This window comes from Triturus cristatus, chromosome 10 (genome assembly GCF_964204655.1).
Source record: "Triturus cristatus chromosome 10, aTriCri1.1, whole genome shotgun sequence".
Taxonomy (NCBI): Eukaryota; Metazoa; Chordata; class Amphibia; order Caudata; family Salamandridae; genus Triturus; species Triturus cristatus.
The window spans coordinates 829,766,702-829,779,619 of NC_140593.1; the positions used below are offsets into that span (position 1 = coordinate 829,766,702).

Below are 12,918 nucleotides of genomic sequence, written 5' to 3' on the forward strand. Positions count from 1 at the left end.
CGTACACCCGGAAGCAACATCGCGGTTACGCAGGGGCGTGTAATGCGCATGCACGATACGCAATACGTGCGTGACGTACGCGTACACCCGGAAGCAACGTCGCGGTTACGCAGGGGCGTGTAATGTGACGTACGCGCTTCGTAAGCGCACCGTAAGCGTCACGTGCGCGCACGGCAGGTCATGTGACTTACAAAGAACACTTTTTATTGGTTGAAATTACTTTCACTTCCAGAAACTTCCCACACCACACCCATTCCCCTCATTACTGCTTGAAAGAACACTTTTCATTGGTTGAAACTACTTTCAGTTCCAGATTCTTCCCACACCACACCCATTCCCCTCATTTCTGCTTGTGATTCTGCAGGAGCTGGATTGACATTGGGATACAATGGCAGAACAGCAGACCTCTTCTGAGAGTGAGGCTAGCAGCACCACCATGATCCAGAGAAGGAGGAAACAAAAGACTTCTTTTGTATGAGAGTATTTCACTTTTCCAGAGGGGGAGAAAAAGGTGAATGCTCAATTGGTCACTTGCATACTTTGTGGTCGTGTTTTATCAAGAGGAAATCCAAGGAAGAAATATTCCTTTGGAAATCACTCTATGAAGAGACACCTCCAGGACAGACACCCAAGGACCTTTGCTCGACATACTGGAGAAAACTCTTCAGTAAGTCACCAGAGCCCAGCCTCAGATGCTCAGCCGAGTACATCATCGGCAGCTCAGCTGAGCCCTTCCTCTGATGTTGGAGCATCACCTTCTTCTTTTCCTGTGGACACCAACCCTCGATTTGGGAGGGTTGAAATGAGGTGTACAAGATGTGGTGGTCTTATTGTTTTTGGGGAGATCAGTCTTACCCTTATTAACAATAAGATAGACCAGCATGTTTGTAGACGCTCATAATACTCCCATTCTTTCTTTCCTCCATCCCTGTATGAACCCAACGGCTCTTATAAGAGCCAACCTTACCTCTCAACTTTTTTTTATTTTTTCTTTGAAACTTTTTTTTTTTTCTTTTTACCGTACGCGCACGATAAGCGTATTTTTATTTTTATTTTTATTAAAAAAACACTAAAAATCAATTACCACATCTCAAGATCCTTGAGAAATTAATAACTAATTTTTAAAAATCTTTTTGAGATAAAGTGGAAGAAAGAGACCTTCTAATTTCTCACTTACCTGTCCCACCCAACAATTTAATTTATAATTAAAATGTAATTGTATCACTTTTACAGACTGACACATTATGAATCCACTTTTCAGATTTTTTTAAAAGCACATGTCCAAACTGCTTTTTCAGACCACCACCATGTGTAACCTGGGTGACTGCCTACATTCCAGCAAGGGCAACCAGCCTTAGTGATGCTGAATGTATTTGCATTACTGACTGAAACCTCAAACCCCACTCGCTTGTAAATACTGTGCATGATTCCACATGGTAAGCAGCTGGGTGTGTGCTAAGAGTCTGCTTCTGCACCAAAAAATGGCTCCCCCTTTCCATCTAATGCAACTGTGAAATCACCAGAGCAATACGCAATAAATCTCTGCCTATAATTCCTCTTTGCACACAGAGTCATGGTTTCACATTAGTCACAAAACGAAATTTCTTTGCCAATTTGAGAGCACACTTACTGCTCTTTTTTTTGACAAGTGATAATCACTTTTACAGACTGACACATTATGAATCCACTTTTCAGATTTTTTTAAAAGCACATGTCCAAACTGCTTTTTCAGACCACCACCATGTGTAACCTGGGTGACTGCCTACATTCCAGCAAGGGCAACCAGCCTTAGTGATGCTGAATGTATTTGCATTACTGACTGAAACCTCAAACCCCACTCGCTTGTAAATACTGTGCATGATTCCACATGGTAAGCAGCTGGGTGTGTGCTAAGAGTCTGCTTCTGCACCAAAAAATGGCTCCCCCTTTCCATCTAATGCAACTGTGAAATCACCAGAGCAACACGCAATAAATCTCTGCCTATAATTCCTCTTTGCACACAGAGTCATATTTTCACATTAGTCACAAAACGAAATTTCTTTGCCAATTTGAAAGCACACTTACTGCTCTTTTTTTTGACAAGTGATAATCACTTTTACAGACTGACACATTATGAATCCACTTTTCAGATTTTTTTAAAAGCACATGTCCAAACTGCTTTTTCAGACCACCACCATGTGTAACCTGGGTGACTGCCTACATTCCAGCAAGGGCAACCAGCCTTAGTGATGCTGAATGTATTTGCATTACTGACTGAAACCTCAAACCCCACTCGCTTGTAAATACTGTGCATGATTCAACATGGTAAGCAGCTGGGTGTGTGCTAAGAGTCTGCTTCTGCACCAAAAAATGGCTCCCCCTTTCCATCTAATGCAACTGTGAAATCACCAGAGCAACACGCAATAAATCTCTGCCTATAATTCCTCTTTGCACACAGAGTCATGTTTTCACATTAGTCACAAAACGAAATTTCTTTGCCAATTTGAAAGCACACTTACTGCTCTTTTTTTTGACAAGTGATAATCACTTTTACAGACTGACACATTATGAATCCACTTTTCAGATTTTTTTAAAAGCACATGTCCAAACTGCTTTTTCAGACCACCACCATGTGTAACCTGGGTGACTGCCTACATTCCAGCAAGGGCAACCAGCCTTAGTGATGCTGAATGTATTTGCATTACTGAGTCCAACTTCAAACCCTTAAACTATTCTTTTTTTATACCAGTACACCTTAATTTATCGTGAAAACATAGTCCATATTATTTTACATGTTCCTCACATTTAAATTTCTCCCAAAACAGAAAATGATAAACACAACTTCAACAAAAGGAATTCCATTTCTATTATTCATTTCTTAATTTACCATATACATCCCCTCTCAAACTCTAAACTCACCTTTAAAATTAGTTAGCTGTGAAAGAAATGTGGCACTCAAACAGCAGATTATCAGAGCCAGGATCTCTTTTCTTTACACCTCTCTCCTATTCTCTTTCTATTGGTTGAAAACCAACCCTTTTCCAAAAGTACCCTTCCCCCAACTTGACTTCTGCCTAGTACCCTTCCCCCAACTTGACTTCTGCCTGCTACCATAGCAACAGCTCATGGAACACTGCTGTGTGGAGTTAGGTCAGAAGTTCGCCAAACAATGTTTCAATTCCACAGAGCAAGAGTGCTTGACTTTTCAAACCTAACAGCAAATCCAAAGTACTGTTCTTTGGTAACACATTTTTCTGTACCAATACAAAACATGCTTCTATTAATTTACACATGCAGCCTAGTTTTTATTCTAGAATGGTATGAAACAGCCAATCAGTTCTTTTTTTTATGAAAAAAATATGTATTCCTCCATTTCCAAACTGTCTTTCATTTCATTTTCCCATTCTACTGAATTACACCTACTGAGTGCATCCAGATCTCCTTGGAAGATGTTCACAGTGTGGATTGTAGGGCACAGCTATGTTTTCTGGAGTGAAAAGTTTGCAGAGAAAACAGGTATGGTGAGAGACCTTGCTTTGCCAAATGTAGACATTAAATGGATTGGTCAGAGAGGGTTAAAGTGGCACCAATTGATGCCATTGGTGAAATCCTTCATGCAAATCCAACACCCTGACCTCATAATAGTGCACTGTGGTAGCAATGACCTAGGCACTTTGACTGGGGTAGGTCTGGAAATGCTTATGAAGGACACCTTTGCACAACTGTTTTCACTTTTCCCTAAAACTGCCTTTCTAACATATGCCAAAGGCAAAAATGGAACTGGTCCAATCATTTCTGTCCGCAGATTGACAAAGCAAGAAAGCACGTCAACAAATCTGTTTCTGCTTTCCTCCGTGACTATGGTATGGGTTCCATTTACCACAACAACTTGCGTTACGACATGCAAGACATTTATAGAGGAGATGGTGTGCACTTCAATGATGAAGGGAACAGAGTCTTCCTCTTGAACCTTAGACTCTGCATCGGTACTTACTTGTAGGTACCACTAAAAAATCACTTCATAAACACAACGGCTCCCTAATATCTAAACACTTAAATCTGAATTTTATTTCTCTTTTTATTTTTTTTTTCTACCGTACGCGTACGGTAAGCTTACCGTAAGCTTACCGTACGCGTACCCCGCGATTTTTTTTAAAAAATAATAAATGTTTTCTTTGAACTTTTCTGTCCTTCTTTGACCCCCTTACAAATGTTAGGGGGTCGTAACTCTCCACCTTGCCCCCTTTTCAAGATATCACTCTTTTTTTTCTGAGTGAAACACACAAAATGGCGGCCGCCGCTTCCTGGTTTCGACCGATTCGAATGTTTACTAAGATCTAACAGCCAATCAGAATCGTGCTCGCGCACGCCACCGTACGCGTACGGTAAGCGCACCGTAAGCGCACGGTAAGCTGCCACAGATATATATATTGATTAAAAGGCTATTTTCTCAGATTCTACTGAACAGATTTACACCAAACCTACAAAAGGCACTTCCTTGACCTAGGGACTACCTCTCTGCCAAATTTCAAGTAATTCTGTTCAGCCGTTCGGGCTGTAGCCCTGTCTAAAGGTCCTATGGAAAAATGCATGGGAAAAACGCGTTTTGGGACCCCCCTTTTATCTCAGCCCCCGCTTGACGAATCCACCCGAGACTTTCAGGGTAGGAGCGGAGCGTAGCGCCCCACCTATTTTGAAAAATACGCGAGGATTCGTCGACCGGCGCCAAAGTTATTCAAAATAGAATGTTGCGGATTTCCTATGGAAACGTGGTCCTAACTATAACTACCTACTGGCGACCGCCAGTAGGTAATATATATATATATATATATATATATATATATCCACACCACAAGTTCCGGTAATAGGATCGGTCTGTCGCGGGCGGTCCGAGCCAGGAAACCGGATTTCCTAATGTTTGAAGTGCACCTACTCTCGTCGTAACGAAAATAAACTCGGACTCCAAAGTTGCATGCAGATTCTTTAATATCCAAGTTCAAAATGACGCGTTTCACCTTTACGGCTTGATCACGCTCGAAAATGCAACAAACCACCATGTTTAAGTACATAAGTTCATTAAAAGACGGACTTTCACATAGCATCAGGCTCGGTGTTACCTAAGCGGCCATCTTGTAAGGTTGTCTCAATACAGTTATTCCATTCAAATAATATCGTACCTAACACAATAGCAGGCAAATATATAATGAAATCAAGAGAAGTGAAATGCTTCATTATAGTGGAAATTGCAGAAGATAGTACATAATGTCGCCCAAGTGGGCATGAATACACAATAATTGTCTGCTCAGTATTTCATTATCGGGTTACATATCACAAGGCTAGGATCGTATGCCTGTGCGCTATTGTGACCTATATCATTGTAGGGCCAAGGTGAGTGTATCAAAATCATTTTCAAAATATTTTAGCGATAGCGTGCATTACTTTCTAGTACACAATCCAAAAGCCCAAGTGGGCGTGAACACACAGTCCCTGCTACCATATTGTGAAAATACACACAAATCACAGTAGAGACCTCTACGCCTCCCTATAATAGGTAAAATACCTCCCTTTGTTCGTTTAATAAAGTTGCATACTCCAATAATGCCCAAGTGGGCTTAAAGGCATACCGTCAGGCAAATCACGGTCCGATTAGAACAAAACATGTTGCTGGATTGGATCCATAATAAATACAAACAGATACTAGGCAAATGATACATATAATCATTACATTGAGTTTGACTTCCTTCCTTAATGTTCATGTGACACCGTCTGAAATGCAAACAAATATAAAATTTTAAATCAGTCTCAAACAGCTCGAACAGACCATCATTCGTCTTTTATTCTTGCAGATGTACGGCTAATTCCTCGCTCATGTTTAGTCCTTTAGGTGCGAGGCTTTCAAAATCCACAATGTAGCGGGATTCTAATTTCCTCAACAATAATTCCCTGTTACCTCCTCTTATTCCCAAGTCAACAGAATCAATTACCACCATACGCATCTTGGTTTCATCTTGGAGATGTTGGTCAAAAAAATGCCTAGCTACAGGATACACTCTGTTATTATTGCGTATAGCACGTAAATGCTCCAGCACACGTTTCTTTGCTGCATGTTTAGTACTGCCAATGTACCATTTGGCACAAGGGCAAATAAGCACATACACGCAATGAGTGGTGTTACATGTGAGATTCTTTTTGATGATGAATTCCCTTTTAGAGTTGGGTACCTGTAACTTGACACAATCAGTGCTATTTCTGCAAGCTTTACACTTCTGACAACACTTGAAGCCCCCATAATTACTCTTGAGATCACCCTCATTGTTAGTGATGTAATTATGGCTTAGTTCATCTGCCAGACAACGACTCTTTCTGAACGTGATCTGTGGGTTGCTACTCAGATCTTTTTTAAGGTGTTCATCAGTAAGTAGCACATGCCAATGTTTTCTGAAAACCTTGCGTATCTCAGTGGCTTGTCCTGAGAAGGTGGTGATAAATCTAATTTTTTCTTCTTTAACTTCTTTCTGTTTGGGATAGATGAGTTCATTACGGGTTTTAGTCTCTACCCTGGAAATGGAATCTTTCACGATCTTAGCACTATAGCCCCTCTCCCTGAATCTCTGGCACATGGTTGTCATCTCCTTTTCATATGCCACCTTAGTACTACAGTTCCTTTTGGCTCGTAGCAACTCCCCATACGGGATGCTTCGGACCAAATTTCCTGGATGGCTACTATTAGCATTCAAAATGCTGTTCCCCGCCGTTTCCTTGCGAAATAATCTTGAAGTCAATTGGTCGTTTACGACCTCTAGGCGGACATCCAGGAATTCCATAGAGTTTCTACTGATATTCTCAGTGAACTGTAGATTGTAGGTGTTCAGATTCAGTCTGTCAATAAAGATTCGAACAGAATCTTCATCTCCACACCAGATGAAAAAAATATCATCAATATATCGCAGACACAGGGCAATGTTGTTAAATTCCTGCATGTTGGCCACCACCTGCTCCTCCCACCAGCCCATGAACAAGTTCACGTAGCTGGGGGCGAAGCAGGTTCCCATCGCTGTGCCCTGTGACTGCTTATAGATGGTGTCATTGAAAATGAAAAAATTATTCTTGAGACAAATCTCAATCATTTCCAATATCATTTGAGAGTGGTGTAATAGGGAAATGGATCTGGTTTTAAAAAAGTGCAGGATTGCTAGTAACCCCTGTTCATGTTGGATGCTAGTATATAAGCTACTAACATCCAAAGAGACCAGAGTATAGTCCGCCTCCCAATGTATGCCATCAATAATGGTCAGAAAGTGCGTTGTGTCCCTTAGATATGAGGGATGGGCAACCACATAACGTCTAAAAAAATAATCAATAAACCTCGAAGTGTTCTCATATAGTGACCCAATAGAGGACACAAATATGACAGTTGTTAATATTTCTCAACGGTCTCTTTCTAAGGAAGAAATTGAGACTCTGTCACTTGGCCTCACTTTTTGCCCCACATCGAATATGAATTACACTCAGACTCGTATCGATTTATTCCTGTTTTCAGGAAAACTCAAGTTTAAGAAATGGTTCAATACTAAACCACAGCAACGAGAAACTGTAAGTGACACACATAGAGAAAGCAATCTTAATGTGTTGGACATTGAATTGATGCATGAATTGTACAACATGACAGAGAATGTTGATGTGAGCCAGTCTGTACCGGAGTGGGATGTATGGGGTGAGAATTTAGATGAAAATCCAGGGAGTAAATTTAAACCTAAATCTGTATTTCTCTCTACTGTACAATGTGAAGCCATTGATATCTTTGAGAAGGGCGTTCTGAGTGACCTACAGAAAATGAGGTATAACAAAATATCAGGAAATAAGAGAAATCTCACAGCAAAACAAATCACATCCATTGATGACCTGAAGGCGGATCACAATATTGTGATCCGCCAGTCAGATAAGGGTGGCAATGTGGTAGTTTTGGACAAGCAAAAATACCTGTTGGAAGGATTGAGACAGCTGCAGGATGTGAAGTGTTACTACAAGACGGATATGGCAGAGGTATCAAAATCTATGACTGCATATAGAGAGATCTTGGTTGGGTGGAAGGACAGGGGATTGTTAGAACAAGAAGAATTTAGCTACCTGTATTGTGCACATCCTAGAATACCTATTTTGTATCTATTGCCTAAGATACATAAGGATATGCAAAACCCACCAGGAAGACCAATAGTGTCCTCTATTGGGTCACTATATGAGAACACTTCGAGGTTTATTGATTATTTTCTTAGACCTTATGTGGTTGCCCTACCCTCATATCTAAGGGACACAACGCACTTTCTGACCATTATTGATGGCATACATTGGGAGGCGGACTATACTCTGGTCTCTTTGGATGTTAGTAGCTTATATATAAGGCTCCCGGTTTTCCGTTTATACGGATTTTTACATATAAATACAGACGGGAAACTATTTTTCCATTGTCTGTATTTATAAATAGAAACGGTAAAATACTGTCGAAACTGATTCAGAAACTTGAACTGTGCAGGCATGCTCCAGCACAGGGTTGCCACTCCCCTCTGTCTGATGTAGATCTGTGGACGCACTCTGCCTGCCGCCAAACCCCTGCTGACATTTCCTAATTAGTTTCTTTCACCTAATTGTGGTCGGATTCGTGTGTAACAGCCCCCCTCAGCCACTTCAAAGCCAATGGAAGTGAAAGGGAGGGTGCCCATCTATGTTTTATTATTTGAAAAGCGCGGAGCGAGCGAGGGGGAATGGCCTTTTGTAGTGTAAACCTCGCTTTAAGTGGAAAGGTGAGCGATCCTTCACGCCTGCATCAAACATCTCTGCACCACCTTAAAAGTCAGGTTTTGGGCTCTATATCTGGTGCCAGTGTCCTGGTTTAATTCCTGACTGGTGTTAAGGGAGAAATTACAGCTGGATGGGGCTAGTGCAGATCCCCTCTACGTGCTGAATGCTATGTTCTTCCGTTTATTATATGATGTTTAAACTTCTGACTTTTCAGAAGCATGAGCGCGCATTCATTCTAAACGACCAGGGTATCAGAGTGCACTATTTCGAGATTGAAGTTTTTACCTGCAGTGGGCGGTAGGTGAAGCAGGGTGTGTAGAGGAAGTCCACAAAATAATAAATGGCTGGACAGAATGGAGTGCGGGATCAGCATGTACTCCTGGCGTGCAGTGGGTGGCGAACAATTACTGCTGGTTGATTTTCTCTGACCGGGATAGGGAACATATAACTTTTTACAGACACCAGTGGTTTATTTTGTCTTTATTGTTTTGGAACATTGCAAGTTGTAGCTATTATATGACATCATTCTCATTGTTTTACTGAAGATTGTTTTAAAACCGAAGTATAGGTGCTCCTAGGAAGCACACATAACAATGGATCACAACTTGTCGTATGTCATCGATTCTGCCTGCTTTGTATATAAATAATTACACATGTCATGAAAAGTGCTACACGACTGACTGGTGGCGGGCTGCAAAGGGAAACAGCTCATATGGTCCTCAAGAGCACTCTGACTCTAGGAGCTTGTACAGATAAAGGATCAAAATACCGGCTTTTAGTCATTTTACATACAGGGCAGGACATCAAAATACTGATGGTGCTGGTAAAAAAATTCAGGTGTCAGCCCGGACTGAGACAGCTTTCCTGGCATACACAGCAGCGCACCTGCACCCGAGTACTTCACAGGTCTTTGAAAGACCATTTACTTGTTAATGAGGCTTTGTTGTTCTTTCACCCCTTCAGTAATAGAAAGAAGCTGCCCAGAGTGGCGGACTCCAGACCTGCCTAATTGCAGCATATGCAGCCATTTCAAAACAAAAGTAGGTGCCCTCGGGGAATGGGGCAGGGGGGCTGGAGTCAGTGATGTATGCAGTTTTGGGGCGACAAAAGCAGGAATCGAATGCCAGCACCCCGTGAGGCGGCAAAGCCTATTGAATTAAACACTGTCTGGCACTGAGGGGGCACTTGCTGCCTCTGTTATCTGAAGAGCGCGTAGCAGTAGCCCAACAGGTTAGCGTGGAAAGGTCACTGGTGCCAGAGACAAGCAGGGAACGGTCCCTACTGTGCCATTGGAGGTTGCATAACTGAGGAGGAGGAGGGCAGCAGCTCGCCACAGGCCATGGGCCGTCAGTGAGTGAGTGAGTAAAAGTATTAATACTTGTAGAAAACCGTGATTGTTCTTTGCTTTCCTTTCCGTCATTTGTTCCTCTGTGAAATGGATCCAAAAAAAGAATAAACACTTTTGCAGGAAATGTCTTTGTCAGACATATTTCTACTCCAAAATGCAGACTCAGGAGGAGAGAAAGATTTTAAAATACAAACAATAAATAAAGCAAGACAGAGTAGTCGCAAAGTGGCCAGATTGGTTTTATTTACACTCAAACACATTAGCACCACCTTACAGAGTTTGCCAGTGAAGCACTACTTTTATTTTCATGTTGTTAGATTTTCAAGCCAAAACGCTCATTGATTTCTGAATAATGAGTGTAAAAGCTTTAAGTTGTATTCACTATGAGTGTTTGCTTTTTTCCTGTATGTTGTTACTTTTTTTCATGCAGCATATTATTGTAATCTAGTGCATAATTTGAATTGAATTGCTTCCAGGTGTTTATAGCGGGGCTCAATTGGGTTGCAGCTGAAGGCAGTGTGAGTTTCTCTCAGAGGGGCAGTATGGTTTTCAGTGGGGGAGAGGATGTGGCACTCTGCAGATGACAGAAACTGCAATGCTCTGAGACAAATGGCTTGCGATAGCCCTTTGAAGCATATTTGGGACGTTCTGCAAATGTTTTCAGATGAATGTATAGTGTTGACCAATAACAACTGAGCGCATGTGTGCATTGTCAATTTAAATAAATGTGGAAAAATACTAGCTGTAGCGTCGTCTTTTACTTGTGGCAAAAATAAATGTGGATAAATACAGAAAAAATGCCCAAAAAATAAATATGGATAAATACAGACGGAAATGGCAAAAAAATAAATACCATAAAACCGGGAGCCCTACTTATATACTAGCATCCAACATGAACAGGGGTTACTAGCAATCCTGCACTTTTTTAAAACCAGATCCATTTCCCTATTACACCACTCTCAAATGATATTGGAAATGATTGAGATTTGTCTCAAGAATAATTTTTTCATTTTCAATGACACCATCTATAAGCAGTCACAGGGCACAGCGATGGGAACCTGCTTCGCCCCCAGCTACGCGAACTTGTTCATGGGCTGGTGGGAGGAGCAGGTGGTGGCCAACATGCAGGAATTTAACAACGTTGCCCTGTGGCTGCGATATATTGATGATATTTTTTTCATCTGGTGTGGAGATGAAGATTCTGTTCGAATCTTTATTGACAGACTGAATCTGAACACCTACAATCTACAGTTCACTGAGAATATCAGTAGAAACTCTATGGAATTCCTGGATGTCCGCCTAGAGGTCGTAAACGACCAATTGACTTCAAGATTATTTCGCAAGGAAACGGCGGGGAACAGCATTTTGAATGCTAATAGTAGCCATAGGGAAATTTGGTCCGAAGCATCCCGTATGGGGAGTTGCTACGAGCCAAAAGGAACTGTAGTACTAAGGTGGCATATGAAAAGGAGATGACAACCATGTGCCAGAGATTCAGGGAGAGGGGCTATAGTGCTAAGATCGTGAAAGATGCCATTTCCAGGGTAGAGACTAAAACCCGTAATGAACTCATCTATCCCAAACAGAAAGAAGTTAAAGAAGAAAAAATTTGATTTATCACCACCTTCTCAGGACAAGCCACTGAGATACGCAAGGTTTTCAGAAAACATTGGCATGTGCTACTTACTGATGAACACCTTGAAAAAGATCTGAGTAGCAACCCACAGATCACGTTCAGAAAGAGTCGTTGTCTGGCAGATGAACTAAGCCATAATTACATCACTAACAATGAGGGTGATCTCAAGAGTAATTATGGGGGCTTCAAGTGTTGTCAGAAGTGTAAAGCTTGCAGAAATAGCACTGATTGTGTCAAGTTACAGGTACCCAACTCTAAAAGGGAATTCATCATCAAAAAGAATCTCACATGTAACACCACTCATTGCGTGTATGTACTTATTTGCCCTTGTGCCAAATGGTACATTGGCAGTACTAAACATGCAGCAAAGAAACGTGTGCTGGAGCATTTACGTGCTATACGCAATAATAACAGAGTGTATACTGTAGCTAGGCATTTTTTTAACCAACATCTCCAAGATGAAACCAAGATGCGTATGGTGGTAATTGATTCTGTTGACTTGGGAATAAGAGGAGGTAACAGGGAATTATTGTTGAGGAAATTAGAATCCCGCTACATTGTGGATTTTGAAAGCCTCGCACCTAAAGGACTAAACATGAGCGAGGAATTAGCCGTACATCTGCAAGAATAAAAGAAGAATGATGGTCTGTTCGAGCTGTTTGAGACTGATTTTAAATTTTATATTTGTTTGTATTTCAGACGGTGTCACATGAACATTAAGGAAGGAAGTCATACACAATGTAATGATTATATGTACACCTGGTGCGTTGTAAGTTTGAGGATTAAGTCCCCTTGAATCCTGAGGGTCCCTGACAGCCAACTAGCCCACCAGTTACCTCCAGTAAGCGCCACAGAGCTGCGTTGCAGAGAGGTGGTCCGAGGCCACGACCCTTTTTACACCTGCCTTACTGTTTAAGGGGAAAGCGATCTCTCAGAGTTCAACTGTGCTACTGCTTAGCATGTTCTGAATAATGTCTACATTTGCACAAACTGCCTGCAGAAATATCCGTGAAAAACCTTTGAAAAACGACTGAGGCATAGGTCTGAATGGAGGGCTCAATTATGTGACATCGCTCTAGTGAAATACTTTTCCTCAATCCAGAGGCACGGAAACAAACTATGATAAAAGCGAAACCGTGAAACTGCAAACAGACATCTT

The 12,918-nt window shown here is 41.5% G+C and overlaps 1 protein-coding gene across 1 annotated transcript in view; it reads right to left on the minus strand.

Annotated features, from left to right (window-relative positions):
• Positions 1-12,918, minus strand: part of LOC146790091 (glucagon receptor-like) — a 481,117-nt gene that overhangs the window by 171,113 nt on the left and 297,086 nt on the right. The window lies entirely within an intron of this gene.